Source organism: Lepidochelys olivacea, assembly GCF_965140295.1.
Source record: "Lepidochelys olivacea isolate rLepOli2 genome assembly, chromosome: 9".
Taxonomy (NCBI): Eukaryota; Metazoa; Chordata; order Testudines; family Cheloniidae; genus Lepidochelys; species Lepidochelys olivacea.
The window spans coordinates 75,373,707-75,392,506 of NC_140419.1; the positions used below are offsets into that span (position 1 = coordinate 75,373,707).

The window sequence follows — 18,800 nt, forward strand, 5'->3', positions numbered from 1 at the left end:
GTCATCAATATCAAATGTTTTATAAGGTCACAATTAAAGTAATTTTTTAGAAATTCACACTTAAGGAAGCAGTTGATTAAAATGTGATTTGTGTTTTTAATATGTAACATGTAAGTGAGTTTTTATGCTTTCAGGTAACTTGGGAACTGTGCCTTTACAATTATCTTCCCCCTCTACAGAAAATAGCAAACTGATGAGAAAGAGATTATATTAGTGAAGGAATTTATTATGCATTTTTTTCTATTGAAATGCAAGGAAATTTTGTGAAATATATACAGTATTATTTTTAAGTGTCACTTCTGCTTGGGCATTCTGTGGTAATACAATAAAAACATTATGGCCCGGATCCCACCAGAATTCATGCACATATTCTTACTTTTTGCACACAAATGTTCCCATTGACTTCAGTGGGACTATGCATGAGTGTAAAGTTCAGCATGTGCGTTCGTTTTTGCAGGATCAGGGCCTTAAATAGCCATTGCAATCAAAAGTCGAATGTGAAGAACAACCAGAGGGAGCTTATACAGGAAAGGGAAAAAAATAATAAATAAGAAGACAATAGAGTAGGAATGATGGTCTAATGGATAAAGCATTGGACTAGGACTCAGAAGAGCACTGTTCAATTCTCTGCTTTTCCAGGCTTCCTGTGTGACTTGGAGCAAATCACTTAATTCACTCTGTGCGTCAGTTCCCCACCTGTAAAACTGGAATAGTACTCCCCTACCTTACAAGGGTGTTGTGAAAATAAAAGCCAGTAATGATTGTGAGGCGATGGTAACAAGGGAGCGTAAGTACCTAAATAGATAAGAAAATGTTCAAATAAATAAAATAATGGGCGGAGGGGCACTAAGTGTTGTTTAAATATGGAGTGGAAAGGATGTAAAAGAGAGCATATTCTGTACTTCCTGGTCCAGCACAACATGCTTGCCTAAGATGAGATGGCAGGTGGTGTCTAAATGCAGATGTTAAGTCCGTCTTGTTATGCTACATATATTGTTGCAAAATATAATAAGGTTCTAAATCATTGAGATTTAAAAAAGTTAAAAATACCCCTCCCCTCAAACAAACCTTTTTCAGGGGGTTATTTTGGTATCTTGGGTTAAGAATCTCGCTCAGTTGGCCTGGGTGGCTAACCTGCAAGGAATTAATTTTTATCAATTAAAAATGACTGTTTACTATTTATAGTGGCATTAAAATATAGAAATGCTAGGCAATGTCATCCAAAGCAGCTGGGCAGGGAGCTCTGTGAGGCTGAACATGAGAAGGTGCTTCATGTAGGGGGACCAGGTTCTAGGTGGGAATACAGTGCTGGGATCCCCAGGGAAGAAAACCCCATTGCACGCATCTGTGCACAGGAGTAGGTTTCCTGTGCTGCTCTTTTCGTCCCTTTTCTCCCTGGGCAGCATGGCTCTTCATGTATATTCCTTACATACATATCCATCAGGTTGACCCCTGAAGCCATTATGGTCATATGTTACCTGTATTCAGAATGAGTATATGTACCAAAATATGCACCACACAGACACTCTCAAGTTGTTACCTCCCCCAAATGTGAGCAGTGTGTACATTGATGGGGAATGTCCCTCAGGGTTTAAATATCTATTAATTTTACATCCAGCTTTATGTGGTTGAGAGTTATTTTAGAGTCACTTGGTCAAAATCTTCTCTCAATTACACCTCTACAACCCCTATTTATGTTTAGCCTTACAATACATGTATACAACAAAGATAAGCCATTTTCATTGGTTAAATCAGGACTGAAAATACTCCAAGGGATAAGATCTAAGGTTCCATAGCAATACTCAGAGCAATTTCACTGAAATTAGTGAAAGGGGATGTAATATTATGGGGGGCAATGAAACCTGGGTTTGTTAGGACTGAGAAGGGTGTTGTTTTATATTTATTTAATCAGACATTGTTCTCTTCTCCTTATGATTTTCTCTTGTTAGGACATGGCACATGCACCCGTGTTTTCTCTCTTGATGAATGAAGCAGAGCTCAAGGAGTTTAGTTGAGATTGGTTTCCACTTCAAGAAAGATTGCTTCTTGCTGACTGAATTATAATTTTAAAAAATGGAAGCTGTTCATCAGGAAGCCAACACTTTAACTCCTTACATCTCTTCTGCCTCATATATGATGGGTGAAATCCTGACCAATTGAAGTCAATAGGAGTTTCGCCATGGACTTTAATAGGGTCAGAATTTGACTGTGATGACCCAGCATCAATGTTACACCATCAATAATATTATTAATAACCCACTCCTGTGTATTTTGATAGTACAAATCCATTTAATGTATCATCCAAATTATTTAAATGTGTTCATCAAGGTACCAAGCCTGAAGCTGGATCCAGTAGAGTGCCTATCGGAAGCCCCATTGACTTCAGTAAGGTTCCTCCTGAGTGGAGATAGAATTGCAGGGTCAGGCCCTTGTTAGCAAAGTTTGGTGTTCTAACATATTGTGATATTTCATGTTTGATGAAGCAATTGCTTTGTGGCAGAAGTGAGTAAATAAACACAGTCAATTCACACAAACTTAGACCATGAGATGTGCATAGTAGGTCATTTTAGGTACACATCATGTATAAAATCATATCAGATTATTCCAGAGGACTGAGCCATGAGAAACCTTTGATTTTTGTTTTGGTTTGGAAATTCCAGCTTCATGCTGTCTATGTCCAAGGAACATTCTGATGAGGCTCCCTGCTGTGTCTCCTTTGGGAAAGACAAGGTGGGTGAGGTAATATCATTTATTGGACCAGATTCTGTTGGTGAATGATGAGCTCCATGGAGCTCTTTCTTCAGTTATTTACAAATTTTGAACATTTCCACTTGCAGCAATCACCTCCTGTAAGGTACAAGTATCAGCTCATGACACATTAATGTAGCTCGTTGTTAACATGATACACTTTCAAATCCGTTACCAAATGGCTGGTAGGCCCAAATCTAGCAAAGCACTTAGGTCCATGCGTCACTGTAAGTACATGAGTGGTCCCATCATAGTCAATATGTTCACCCTTTTACAATGCTAACTGATCCTTAGGAAATTGCCAAAAAAGCATAAAGACAACACTTAGCTTTGCAGTCAATAAGTTTACTTGTGCTTAAGTTTACCCACATGCTGAAATACGTTGCTGGATTAGAATCCTAGTGCATGAGCTGAAAGACTGAACCCATATCTGAACCATGATTGACCAGTTGTCTGCCAAATGAAAACAATGTTCAGGGAACTTCTTTTCAACCTTCATATTGTGTCACATTAGATGCATTTCTGACTTTACATTAGTATGTGTGTGTGGGGGTGTTGTTTTTGCCCATTTTGTAATTTTCTGAGGATTTATTTTGATTTGTAAATAGGCAAACACATTAGTTAAAGCCAGATAGCATCTTCTGACCAGCTCTGCCAGTAAATCACTGAGCTATGTAATTGAGTTTGTGTAAAATTATGCATTGTAACCTTGGGAATAAATAAAATAGGGGGAAAAAGTAGATCTTTTAACTCATACCATTTTTTCAGCACACAATTTCTTTTGATTCTTCTTTTGCCCTCCAACTAGATCATGTTTGTTCTTCTTTCAGAGTTCAAATGAAAAACAAACTACAATATAGAAGTGGTGAAATTTAACTGAAATGGGTAATAATGTCTGATTTGGCTTGTAGGTGGAGTGGAAGACAATGCCTGCATTTATGGTTAACTATAAGTGATACACTAGGAAGATGACGGGATTCAGACAAACACAAACAATTTGATTCAGATAGATTGGATACAAGATTTCAACCAGCATAAGGAGAACAGGTGAGAACCCTTGAGTGTGAAGCTGAAATAAAAAGTATTCTGGTGGACAGGGAAAATATTTCTGCTATAATACAATAGACCTTCTATTATATATTAAAACTCTTAATTAAAATCTTCCCAAAGACACCTTATAAATTAAATGGAAATACAAACATGTTAATCAAATGGGGAGGCATATTTGCAGATAGTCACTAAATCAGTGACACATCTTCACAATTTTAACAGTGTTAAATAGCAGGTTTGCTTTGATTTAATTTAATTCAGCGATTCCTTATATCTTCACAGGTATGTTTTCAAAGAAAATCTGCTGACCCTGACTTGTAACTTCCAGTTTTCCTGTTCACTTAGGTTTTTGTTGTTGTTGATTTCCATGCTATTTACAGCCAAATGATGGGGTCAAAGCTTCCTAACAACATGGCCAACAGATGTAGCACAGAGATGACAACTGGAGGTTTCAGTGCTCTTTTGTTACCTGAGCACTGACTGATGGTTGAGATGCTGGAAGTCTGAATGTCAAAGGGCACCAGAAGGCTCTTACAGTCTTTGGAGCCCAAATCTACTTGGGAGAGAAAAGACCCCCCCAAAATATGCGTTTTGCTTACCTTTATGCAGAACTGAAATGAGCTGTTTGCTGGAGATTCATACTCTAGAAAAGAGGCCCCTTATGTGCTCTGAGGAATTTAATGGAGTTCTCTCATCAACTTTTGGATGGAATACAAGCTTTGAAAGCTGTCAAAGTGTATATATTTAATGTTTGGAGATTTGGTGGTTTTATCTAAAAGTGAAACTAGCTATTGATAGAAAAGAAAAATTCTGATAAACAAAATCAGAACAAAACCAGCCCCTCTGTGTGCTTACCGAAAGTTTTCTCCATTGACTTTGTTTGAACTTTCTTTGGGTGTGAGAGTTTAGAGACTATTTTTTTCCCCTTTATGTCAGAAAAATGATTGCTAATTCATCAGGTGGTGTTTCCCCCTTTCTCCACTCCTACCTGTAATTAAAACAATTATTGAAAATGTTTCAAATCTCTGTAGTCTTTAGTTAACTTTTAAAATTTGTATTTGAAAAAGAGCAGTAAAATTAATTTGCATCTTGCTCAGTAAAGTGCTCATGACTTGAGAGTGGATGTTACTGCATTGCCAACAAAAGGAATGGGATTAATATTAAACTTGAATTTATATAGAGTTATTCAGTTAACTGTTTTATATTGGAAATTAATTTCCATATCTCAGAGGTGTCTACGGACTCATGAATACTATGTTCCCAGTACACAGTCAGATAGATATTCCACTTAATATACATGGTACTCAGAGAAAAAAAAAACTTAAGAAGGAGGTAAAGTGAGGCTTGCCAGGATAACTGAGCGAGTCTATATTCTACAGATTACCCAGTATGTAAATTTAAAAAGTGTCAGGGATCATTATTTTGAAGAAAAAGAAATAAGAAAAAAACTACAGTTTTGTCTTTCTAGAAAGAAAAGTTACTTTGGAAACTCGGAGCAACAGAAACTTACAAAAAGGCATGTTTTTATTTTGAAACACCTTCTTTCCATATCTTTGTTTCTTTAATACTTCAGTAGCTGACTTTAGAATCTTATAATTCAGGCAGTCTTGGAACAAGACTTTATTCTTACAACAAGCTTCTTGGTAATCCGTTCTTTTTCATCCTTTAAAAATAACCCTTAAACATCATTACAAATCAATATACTAGGTCAGTTTAAAGTGAATAATTCAAATTGGATAGCATAGATGAAAAGTATAAATTATGAACTGTGTATATAACAGATAAGTACATGGGATCGAAATATATAATATATATTATATATATAACCCAGCTAGTAACTGGAGAAATATTTATGAAAACACATCTATTCCATTAAAGACTTGTGAGAAGTACATATTCATTGATAAAAAGGGTGTATTGACAAGAAAGCACAGAGTATGCTGCAGAAATAGCAAAAATACTATTTACATGTGCAACAGCTGTAATGGTTCTTTCCCTAATAGCTGAGTTCATGCCTGCAGAATATGCAAACAAGTTGGAGGTGTTCATTCAGAAGTAACTGCTGTACTGACCATTTTTTTTATGCGAACATGTGCTTTATTTATATATTGTTTTAACTACCTCCTAATCTCACTGCTCCTCCCCCTCATTATTTTGGTTTGATCTGGAATTGTGGATCTCTCTGCGATTAAAATGAGAAGTGATAACTGGCAGTGCAGAAAATACTGGTTAGTGAATTTTCAAAACAAGCTTAATTGATGAGGGCTTGTGAAATGACCTGTTTTTCTAAAGCATGTGTACAAACCTGCATGCACATGTTTGCATGCCCCAATTGCATAGATGTAAATGTTACTTGAGAGCACATGCATATATCTACACACACCTGATGAGTGCATACGTGTACCTATATGCATGTGCTGAGGAACACTTTTACACACATGCCTTTGAAAATCTGGACTAATATTTATTAGTTAACAAACAACTGAACAAAAATATCAGTAATGATAGCTCCAAATAGTGATATTCCCCCCACCCCACACACATACGTTTTAAAAAATGGCCTAACCCTATTTGTACAAATATTTTCCAGTGATTAAAGGCAGTGTAGTCTCTTCCTTTTTCTATGCTTTTCTGTGGACATTTTTTGACTATAATATAGACAAAAATAATATACAAATATTAATCTGCATCTTTGTTTCAGCACAACCTCAATTTGACATTGCATTTTTGCCAGGTGGAACAAAGAGCAATAAATTAGTTTTGAACGTTTATGATCTTGTATTATAAAGACTCTGCAACAGACGGTGTTCAAAATCAATTGTCAAAGTGATGGGGGATTAATAACTCTGGGTAAGGGCACATTTCAAGATCAACTGGGCATATTTCAAGATCAACTGCCATATTTCATTATTGCAACTTATATTTAAAACACGTTTTGGATGCTTTTTTAGAAACCGATTAGATTTTAGTAGAGCTGAGTGAATAACTCATAATGAATAACCGAGTTGATGAATTTTATCTTCTGTTTGTGGAATGTTTTTTGAAATTATTTGGTAAAATTTTTTTTCAGTTTCAGTGACTATGTGGCTTGCAATTCAAAATCAGAAATTTAAGCTATATTGCTTAGTTGTGACTTATTACAAGACACATGATATTGTTTCTGTTCCCTGACAAGTTGAAGGAAACTCCTATAATCAGATTTCTGGGGTGAATGTTTGTGGAGGGCAAATTTAAAAATCCCTTTCCACAAATATGCAAGTTTATAATTAGTTTTAAGAAACAGAACGGGTAGTAAAAATCCAATGGTATGAAAATAGTTGGAAAGTAAACACAAAGAGACATCAATATCACCAAGGCAAAGTCATTTTAAAATCCAAATCAATATTTACAGACATTTTTTGTAGTATTTGCCCAGCTCTAGTTTTCCCCTTATTTGCTCAAATACCTATTTTTGAGAAAAGATCACCAAGTTTAGACAATAAATGTAAGGGAAGTGTAAAGGAGAGCTGTGCGTGCTAGGTTCCAAACACTGACAACTTCACTGAATAATTTTAGCTCTCCAAATAGGGGTGGTTTGGATCTCAATTGTATTTCATAATAATGACATACATTCAGTGATAGTTGTCTTGTTCTGGTAAGACCTTAGTTTTCTTCATCCCTCAGCCAATGATTTTGGGTCATCAGTGGGAGATCCATTTGTAGACTGTGAGGCTATGAAGGACGTGTGGGCTATGTTTCTTTTTATATATGTATATTATTTTGACTTGCCTCTAAACACTACATATTTTTCAACAAAATGCACATGCATAATCTCAAGAGCCATGCATCCCATTTAACTGTCATTTCCTTTGATTAACCTTCCCCTGACCTCACTCCCTAAGGCTATTTCATTTCCTTTTGCCCCTCCATTTAAATACTGCACTTTATCAGGTAAGTACATCTGTCATTGAAGAGCTGGCTATTTTATTAGAGCTCACCATACATGTTTGTTATAGAAGACTGTTTGCAGAATCTTTCACTGCTGAGGACAGTTTAGTCCAATGGAAACAGACCTGTTGTGAGCAGTTATGTGCCTCCTTTAGAAATGTGTGCATTCGTGACAAAGAAACTACGTAAATACAGTTTATGCGTTTAAACCCCCCGCATTAGAGAGGTGTGTGGATATGTGTTTTTATTCATAGAGTTTCAGGCAAGAAGGGGCCATTATTAGCATTAGTTGGGAATATTTCAAATCAACTTTTTTTATTGGAAAATGCTGATTCATTGAAATGGAAACTGTTCACAGGAAAGGGGCAGTTTTGATAAAACGACTGATTTAAAAAAATTGAATAATTTTTTTGGAATCCTGTTGAAGCATCCTGTTTCAACACTTTTTAAATGAAAAGTTTTGCGTTTTGTTTGAAATGACATCTCATTTCAAAATTTTAGATATAAGGTAATTTTTTAAAGAAAAGGTTGAAATAGAAATGAAATATTTCAAAATTATCAGGATGCAATGTTTCAATGAACCTGATCCAAATTTTATTTTATTTTATTATTAATTCATGAAAAATTTTGAGACTTTGACTTTTTGTTCCAGGGACAGGAAAAAAACTGAAAATTTCGAAAGGGAAAACTGTCTCCTGATCACTTCTAACCATTATGTCATCTAGTTTGACCTTCTGCATAACCTGGGGCACAGACCCTCACTCAATCATTCTTGCATCAAGCCCATTACTTCTGTTCAAGCCATAGCATGTCTTTTAGGAAAATATCCAATCTTGATTTTAAGACTGCAAGTGATGGTGGATTCTCTATGACCCTATGTAAGTTGTTCCAATGGTTAATTACTCTCACTGTAAAAAATATGCACCTTATTTCTAGTGTGAATTTGTCTAGCTTCAACTTCCAGTCATTGGATTTCATTATGCCTTTTCATACTAGATTAAAGAGATGTATACTACCTGAAATTTGTTCCCTGTATAAATACTTGTACACCATGGTCAAGTCGCCCCTTAATCTCGTGTTTAATAAACAAACTAGATCAAGCTTCTTTAGTCTCTCATGATCAGGCCTGTTTCCCAGTTCTTGAATCATTCTCATACCTCTTTTGTGGACCCTTTCCAGTTTTTCAATTTTTTTAATGCCATTCGGAGTTGGATGGGCAGCTTCAAATATTTGCCAATGTCAACTAAGCAAAAATCTCTGGATACCTCTCAAAATGATGAGACGAGCTTAAAATAGTTTATTATTAATTTATATTGTGGTATCACCTACAAACTCCAGTCACGGACTAGGGTCCCATTGTGCTAGGTGCCGTACCAGCACAGAACAAAGAGATGGTTTCGGACTCAAAGTGTTTACAATCTAATTGCTCTCTGGTTTTTGAGCTTTTAGGTCATGTTTCCCAGCTCTTCTTCACAGCCATGTGGGGATAACAACTTACATATTTTATAAAATGAAAGCTGAGATTCTCACAGATCTAGAGCCTTAACCCCCCCCTCCTCCGCCCCCACCACCAGTATCACAATACTTATGATAAAACCATGAGAGTTGGCAATTCAGAGACCCACAGTTGATTTAAACTGGTGTAGCTCAAATGACTTCAGGACAGTTTTTTTTTCTTTTGCTTAAAAAATATCCAGTAAAAAAAAGTCATGTAATAATGTCTGTTGATCTTAGTGTAGGTCTCATAAAATCTAAAGTTTGGGCCAAACTTTATCAGATATTGTGACTTTAAAGGTTTTGCAAACAATTCTCTAGAGCACATATTTCTCTGAAAAACTCCGTAAAAACAGTCTGTTCTTGATGAATACTCTTTAATGACAGAGATGTACTTACCTGGCAGACTGAAGAATTAAATGTAAGAACAAAAAGAAACTGAAATTGCCTTAGGGATTGAGGTCAGGTGAAGGTTAATCAAAGGAAATGACAGTAAAATGCATTCATGGCTCTTGGTACATTTTTAATCATCTCTCTCTCTCTCTCTCTCTCTCATTCAGACCCACACACAGAGTTTATAACTTTTGCCCAATATATACAGGCAAAAAAGGATTATATTTTTGTGTTTGGTTTTTAAACAAATACTACTTGTTGGATTTCTACTGCGGTTTAGCTTCTTAAAACTTGTAGAGAGATGCTTTAAAATGTCTATGTGGAGCAGAGGAAGAATAAGGAAGGATATTAAGAAAAGATGATTTTAACAAGAATATACCATTGTATACTCTGCCTCTGATACATTGCGTTATGAAGGATTTCCAGAAATGGGAGAATGAACACCTTGATTAAGCTAAATAAGACTAGGCTTTGGAGATAAGGTAGAGAAATGGACCTGTTGGCATAAGAATGTTTTTACTCCCTTCCAGTTCTGTGATAACCTATGAATAATTACTCTGTTTTAAAGTATAGAGTAAATGAATATTTTAAAATGATTTCTACTCCCCGCCTCCAAAACAAAAAATTCCCACACAACTGATTAAATTGTGAAGGGAGCTTTTGTCCCATTATATTGGGTGTCAACCATCTTGTGATTGATTGATTGATTTTTGTGTGAAACTTGTTTTCAAACTTTTGAATTGTCATTTTATGCTAGTCACCTTAGGTAACTTACACGCAGTATGACACAAATGAGGGCAGCTTTATGTAAGTTACCATTGCCTAAGGCATCTCTTTAAAAAATGAGAGCAATGCATTTTTCTTCAAGTATGTTTATATAACTGTTTTTTCCCCAATAATGGAAGGAATTTTTAAGGATATAGTAAAAAAAAAAAATTTAACCTTCAGATATGATGGTTTGTCTGTAGCAAGAATGTTTTCCCCACTGTTTGGATCTTATGCTGCCAAGCACTGAGCACCATCAGCTCTTGCTAAAATTGTTGGGAGTTGAGTCTGCTCAGCACCTTGCGAATTAGGCCTTTGAAGAGTGATGGGTAATATAAAGCTAACCTATTACTGTAAAACATTGTTATATTATCACCCAACAAAATTCTACAATAAGTGATGTGTTAGCTGTATCCACATCTGAGAAAAAGTCTGGAAATAGTTTTCCTTGTATTGCCATGCTGTATATCTACATGATCACTACTGGTAATGTTGCATTTTCCTGCTAGTTCCCACATGCTGAATGCTTTCACATGCATGCCATATGTGATGTTTGACACTGAGCTGTAGAGGGTAGGAAAACAGTGATGTACGTCTGTGAGCAAAGCTGTGAAAAGATGTGCTAGGCTAGAGTTAGTCAAAACTGAGCCATTTATCTGAACCCCATAAATGGTACCTGGTTCCAATCCACCCCTGATTTTGCAAAACCAAAACCAACCTCACTTTCCTTGATTTCTCTTGTGCAAGGGAAAATAAATCAGTGACCAAGCCATGGAGGCCAAAATGAGTACTAATTCTATTAATTGAAAGATTCAGTACTAAGGCCTGAATCTTGTGAAGATTTAAATAGCTGAGTGACTCAGGTGCTTAGGTATTTTAGGGATGGGGCTTTTTGTCATATCTTATATTGACAAAATATTTATATTATTATTCTCATACAATGGGAGTTTCAAAGGTCATCACTAATGGGAGGAGAGTCAGGCCAGTGCTGAGTAGTTATGAAAATCCCACACATAATGTTTCTGTTTTGTAAAACTTTTTAGGATTTTTTTTTTGCTTCTATAAAATGTTACATCAATAGTAATTGATGAGCCTTTGATAAAACAGGAATAATCAAAGTCGAATACACTTGGTAAAATTTTAAATGAAGCCCTCTGTACATTTCAGGTGAAGACTATCAGCCAAAACAATGACAACTAAGAAACAATGCAGAGTCTGACAGTGTATAATGTTTCATTAGAAAGACCAATACTGCCACAAAACATTTCTTTTGGAAAACTGAACATAACAAAATTGTATTGCTATTAAACAAAACCACCCAAGAAGAAATATTGCTATAAATATCCAAGCTACAGTCCTTCTAGACACTGACCTATTTAAACAGAAAGCTAGCAATCAGCAATAGCATTCTCTTCTAAGTCATTCAAGATGGCATCAAGTGCATCCTTACCACTTTTCTTTTGATGTTTGTTTTTAAAAGCTACAGCATTTTTGTAGACTCTTATTTCTTCTTCAGCGGTAACACAGAATTTGGCTGGTAGAAGTACTGAAGCCTGGATGCTTAATGAAAGAAACTCTGACTGAAGATTCTGTAGTTTTCTAATGAAACCTTGTGAATGTTTTCTGTATGAATATATGTAATTACCATGTAGGATGTCCTGAGAGGCCACACTGGATAACCCAATGCAAATAAAGTGATGGGAGATTGGAAGGGACTGGAGTCCTCATCCTCAGCCTGATCCATGCAGCGGGAATCTTGGGCCTGTGCAGAGCCCCACTCAGTGCCATGGGACTCCGTGCTGGTGAATGCTTAGACCTGGCTGGAGGATCATTGAAGCCAATTGAGCTCTGCACAAACACAGGGGTTTCCCTTCATGGTACAGATTGCAGGTTCGAGGCCTTTTGTTAGGACAAAAATGTTTTTATGTGAACTAAAACTGATTTGTATTTTTTCTCTTTTCTCATGTTGCAGAATTGTTGTGGGGGGCATGTGTGTTGGGGAGGGGGAATATCACCATTTGCAGCTTCCCCTATCAGCAAAAAACAGGTTTTTGTGTTTAGCAAAAACTGTCCTTGTGTATTACAATGGATGGGTGAAGCTGAAGGTCAAAGGTTAAATTATACTTGCTGTCTCACATTTGCACTGGCTGAGTTTTACATACTGTATGGGATTAACAGCATTCTCATCCTGATGGAGGGAGTCTGGGGACAAGAGAACTCGTTTGAGCATCAGAGTAATATGATCAAAAAATAATGGACCGGCATGAAGCTCAGGACATATTTGCCATTCATTTTCTATTTTGTTTTTGATTTGGAAGGAAATGTTTATAAGAAAGCATTCTTGGCTTTATTAAATATTTTGGTGGAAAATTGGGAAAGACGGGAGATTTTGGAGAATATAAATGCGAGTCTGGTAGTGATATTATCAGCAATACCACAAATGGAGATGAAACTAGAGAGAGGCATAGAGAGGAAGAGAGAGAAACACCTCCTACCACCATTACCATCAAAACAGCAACAACAGCTGTTTTATTTAATTTGTGTGGTGGGGCACATGCTGAAATAGCAGCTGCACCCACAAAGGTCAATGATATTGATAGTTTCTGCCTCCTCTCAGAGAGTGCATCAATGAACAACTTCAACACTGATCTTTGTGAATCAGCCTCAGCCCAGTTTGTGCCACTACAGTCTCCTAAGATTAAAAGAGGAAGATACATTTTAATGATGCCACAACTAACTGGTGGCCACAATAAAGACCTTGGCATTCTAGTGAGCCTCTCCAATGTCCGGTTATCTAAAAGTGTGGGGGGTGAATTGGCACTTATGCGGGAATTATTAACTTGACTTTCTTGTTAAGCTAGTTGTGTTACAAATTGGTTTGATCCATGCCGGTGATAATAGAATAAAAGTAATCCAACAGCTACTATAGTTTGTTAGCTCAAATGAATTCATATGCTTGGCTGTTTGGTAATCTGTTGAAATAAATCGGTGGTCTCAGTTTGATCCCCAGCATTGGTTGGGATCCAGTGAATGTTCTGGGTTGAATGGAGGTTTCTTTGGACATCTTTGGTATTCCCTAGACCTAGAAACAATCAGAAGGAAGAGACCACCCCTCAAGTTGTGAGCCTCTTCTCAAATGGAGTTGATGTGGTCATTCTCTCTGTGGTCATTTCTGCTGTATATGACATTAATTTATAGTGCAATGCACCCCTAACTAGGCACTAATTTCTTTTATGAGTTTTTGAACTGGAAAATGAGCTCACCAAGCTTACTGCCTCAAATTCCCCTTTGCAGAACTGATCATGCAGAAGGATGGATAATATCCAGAATATAGATCTAAAAAATGAACATGAACAATAATGACATTTCTTTATGGTATTAATTTAGAAATACGAGTAAAGCAGGAGTAGGCTGGCAATAGAAGCCTTCATGTTCCATGCTGTTGTCCTTACTGGGGTCATCAGAAGGTCAGGAGTCTAATATTGGCCTGGACAGCCCTGGGCAACTTTGGACCATTTTGTGTGCCCACCTGTAAGTACTAGTTAAGAATATGTGTCAGCACGTTTCCGTGCTTCTGCTCAAAGTACCAGTTCTGTGAGTTAAGGGCCTTTCAGATGAAAAAGGTAGAATCCATTCCTGCCACTCAATGTCTGTGTTTCGTGGCACCAGCTCTACTGTTGGAAAGACAGCTGTTGGGAAGAGGGGCAAGCAACAGGACAATCTGGAATAATGGGCAACTTCATGATATATTTTACATAAGACTTCTGCCTTTTGCATTTTCAAGGACTTTTATTGCTCATAAACATTAATTTTATTTGATATCAGAATGTGGGGGTCTCCTTTAAATAGTGGTATTTAAATACATTTACAATAACTTAATATTTTTTCAATTAGAGTTTCATAAAATAATACAGTTATTTTTTCCCGTTCTGTCTTTGATGAGCCAATATTTTCACCATTGTGCACTCCCTCCTTCCCACTACTTCCATTTTCTCTTCTTCAAATACAATACCACTTCATTTCTTCAAATGAAGACTGTGTGTTTGTATATGGGGGGAATACTTCTCCTCAGATGGCTAGAATGTGTTCTATTTTTGCCTTTTAAATTGTCTTGGATATTAGCACCATGAACCTGCTTGTATACAGCACACCTACCCAGCAACTTGTCAGGGAGTTCTCATTTCCATTGGATTTGGTCTTCTATAAGTAGCATCTTATGTACTGGAGTAGCCTTCATCAGCAATGCTTCCTTTGGTTCTTCCTTGGTTATGGAACAGTGGATTTCAGTTCTCTATTATGTATAATAACTTCAGGAATCTAGTGGCAAAATAATTGAACATTTGACCTACCAAGATATTCCTGCTTTATTAGGCTAGTAGTTGGAGCAAGAGTTTCTAACAGGATTATGGGACCATAATACTGTACTGTATATCAATAGGAGTTGTACAGAATGCAGATAGTATGTGGCCCAAACTGTTTATCTTAGCTCAGCTAGTTTTCACTGAGTTTCACCATATTATAGGCAAGTGATCAAAAGCTCCAGTAGGTCTTTTAGAATAGGGAGAGAATGCTTGCATGAACTGTTAGATCATTTGATAGTTCTAATTGGAATTTATTCTCTATCCAGAAAGTGTCTGATAATGAGTACAAATAACCTGGTACTAGGGCGACTGAAAATTGGCAGTGCACTAAAGGCTGACTAAAGTGTTTTGGGAGACTATCTTCGTCTCCTGTGAGCTGAGTCAGAGTTCCTTATTCACATGTATCCACACCACGCCTAGTAAAACAAACTTTAAAGGAATTTCTGCGCCTGGGGAAGGACTGAGCCATTTTGGTTTTGTTAGCAATTGTGAGAGAGAGACATTGATTTTACAGCACTGCCCATTGAGATATTTAGAGGATTCTCATTCTTACTGTATTTGGGAGAAATTAAACCTGCTGCCCAACTTGAACCAAAATGATAACTTGTCTTTTTTTATTTCTAAAATAACTTATGTATTTTAAATGTAAAATAAGCTAAATTGGTGTTTTCAGTGTGCATTTGGGTGGGAAGGACTACACAATGGGCTTTGCAGATACTTAAATCTGCCTCTGAAAGCATTCATTATTGCTCCTGATAAAACTCTTACTTCTACTAAAAGGCATAGGACAGATTAAATTTTCAGTCTGAATTTTTCCTGTTCCTTGGGTGTACAGCTAGAATAAGGACAGATCACTTGAATTACGTTAGCCTCTGGAAAACAAGGACAAGGCTATATATATATCGCACATTTTTGGACTCTTCACAGAGGAAAAGCAGACATTGTTTATATGAAACAAAATGATCAATTCTCTATTTACAGAATGCAAATGAAAATTGAGTTAAGCTTCTACATTTTCTGGTGCAGCTATCCTTTAGAAAATAGAGCTGAAAGGAATCTGATTTTGCCTCAATTTAGGCTTAAAGTATAAAATATTTGACAATTAATACTTGTGCGTACCTTTTGAAATAACGGACCTTTTGGGAGTTTACAGAACTATGAGATTAGCCTTTGTATTCTACTCTGGGTCTTTGACTCTCTGCCTTGTGGATGTAAGTTCAGTGGATACAGATCTGAAACTTGATTTCCTCAGTATAGCTGCATTAGCATTCAGCTGTGGGTATGTAAGATAATAGTATTAAAAGCAACCTTCCATCCTGTTGTCATGGATGCAGCACAGCCCAGTACTGGTAGCAGTACACCACTAGTCTTTGTACAATCTCATTTTTATCTACCAATTTTAATTACACCAGAAATTCTTAACTGTATATAAAATGTGATTTTATTTTCTGTTTTAGACATTACAATGTAAGAATTGAGCAGCAAATGTTCTTTGTTCAATGCTCATTTTTTTGGTTTTCCAAATAACTGTCAGTATTAGTTATGAGACTGTGTGAAATAAGTAGCCATGAAAGATGCCTGCTTTTATGACAGAATGAGTGGTTTCATGAATTTTAAAGGAGCACATTTGTATTTTCTCTTCTTGAACTACATGAGGCTACTCACAAATAACTGACAGAAAATAATTGTTTGAGGAATTATGATGCCTTTCAAGATTTTGTAGGCTATTACTATTTTCATAATCTTTCACTTACCAGGTGATATACCTGATTTATTTATGTATGTAATTTGGAAATTAAAGTACTCCCATTCTGTCAGCATAGGTACATGTTTTCTCAGGCTAGCTCAAACTCCTGCTCACAAAAATAATGAATATACTAATTTTTTTGTCAGTTACTAAAGAAATGCAACATAACTGGAGAACAGTCAGGTATTATTCCAGACCACATGAGACAATATGGAACTGTTCGTACTGCTCTGTCAGTGTTTTAGGATTTCTGAAGAGCTGATTTCAATATGCAATGACAGTAACCATGTCACTAGACAGTATATGTAGTGTAGTTTGTCAAGATTTAAATTAATGCATTGCTAACACTAACTTCAGTGGGATTTTGTGTGAGTGAGTAAAGACTTCAGGCCTTTATTTATCTAAGAAAATCTTTTTAGTTGTGATTACAGGGACAGATCCTCAGCTGGTGAGAACTGATGTTGCTCCATTCGGTCAATATTCATACCAAATCTGAAGTCAATGGAGCAAGACTGATTTATACTAGCTCAGTACATGGTCCATGATTTTAAAAATATTTTTCAGATTTGGTACCTGAATAGTACAGTAGCCTGTTTTATCAAAGATCTGCTTGACCTGTGTTTAAAATTTTCATTCAAATCAAAACATATCCTTAGACTGAAAAAAAACATATTGCCTCAGTCATTAATTACTTTAATTCTGTGACAAGGTTGTGTGTCGAAAGCTAGTATTGTATGACCATTTATGTTAGACACATCAATCACACTTTTAAATAATTTTGTATTGAGTGCAAAATTATCTTTTCGTTTTAAAAAAAAAGAACTAAAATTAGACTTCTGTAGATCTAGCTTTTTTTTCTATTTTAATCATGACATACTTATGTTCTTCTCTTGGTAGTTTTAAGCTATTTCCCACCCATTAAGAATTGGGCATTGTTTTCTAATAGCAATATCTTAGCATGTTTATACATAAAGGCTGTTTATAATATCTGTTATTTTGACTTTAAACCTCCAAATTCTGTGCACACCCATAATTAAACTACTATGAAGGCACATGCATCAGTCAGGCACCAACATTATGGAGTGAAAATTAAAGAAGCAAAACATCAGAGTGTCTACTGTGTGTGCCTGCTGTTAGACACTCAAGCATGGAGAACAGGATACACCTCTATGGATGGATAGCTTTCCTTATTAAAAAAGCACAGTACGACTCACAGTAGGGGTACATACTAAAACAAGGCTTTGTAGTAATTTCCTTGAAAGAAATTTCCCAAGATAGCAACTTGAAAAGCTTTTAATCTTATGACTGGCTATATAGTGAGTTTGACTGTAGGTGGTATAAAAAAAGACCATTAGATTACAGCTGATCTGGTAGAGTTGGTCCAAAATCTTGTCGTTCCCCCCCCCACCCCCCGATGAGAAATGAGAAAACAATTTTATCTCATGAAAATGTAGTAGAGTATGTCTATGAATGTTCTGGTGTCTTTGAGAGCGTTGCGATCTTTTTTTAATAGATTTTTCTTTTGAGTTAAAAATAATATTAAAAAACCAGCCATAACGCTTTTGCTGGATGGAACAACAGACCTCTATGGCATATTTACTGCATTCGAGATATTGAACTCATTCATTTGATTAACCAAATGTTTCAGCAGGTGAATACTGAAAACACTGCTTTATCTTTTTTACTTTAACTCCTATTTGTTCAGCTGTTGTTGCATGTTGGTGTTATGGTGTCCTTTTGCAATGTAAACTCTCCAGTTTATTCTTCTCTGGTTTGAAGAGAACAATGAAAATACTTCCCATAAACACCTGTGAACTCAAAGAGCTACTATTTGATATCCCATCCTGCAATGGCACTGTGCACTGGAGTGTATTTGCAATGTTCTCATTAACTTTGTCTGATTTATATTATTTATTGAACACAATTATTAAACCTCAAAACATTTGGAAAAATTCCCATACAAATATACTGGAATGCCGTTGAGCATATTGTAGCCAATTGATGGAACATGTTGAACAGTCCATGGTAATTTGATATTCCTTAAAACTGGAGGATTGTATTCTATGCTTTATACAACAGTGGTTCTATTCATCTGTAAAGTGCCAGATCCTACAGTCCTTTCTTCCATGAGCTTCAGTGGAGGAATTGGCCCAAAGTGGGTGCTTTTTCCATTAGAACAATATGATGGTTTTAGTTACAGGGCCACGTGGACGACAACTTTAGGCCCTGTCCTTGCAAGGTGACGAGTGCCTCTTGGCTGGCGCTGACCACCCTCAAGTGCAGGTGAAGTTGTTTCCCATTGAGGCTAGTCAGCG

At 36.3% G+C, this 18,800-nt stretch overlaps 1 protein-coding gene across 25 annotated transcripts in view; it reads left to right on the forward strand.

The window, feature by feature from the left end:
• Positions 1-18,800, forward strand: part of LOC311526465 (uncharacterized protein) — a 257,232-nt gene that overhangs the window by 30,807 nt on the left and 207,625 nt on the right. For 22 of the 25 annotated variants that reach the window (XR_014713014.1, XR_014713015.1, XR_014713016.1 and 19 more), the window contains exon 2: positions 3,660-3,795. The exons of 1 other annotated variant lie outside the window; for it this stretch is intronic. The gene's annotated coding sequence lies outside the window, so the exon portion shown is untranslated. Of the gene's footprint in view, positions 1-639; positions 788-2,660; positions 2,731-3,659; positions 3,796-18,800 lie in introns of all 25 variants that reach the window. 2 more of the 25 variants (XM_084639547.1, XM_084639533.1) reach the window with 2 other exon arrangements.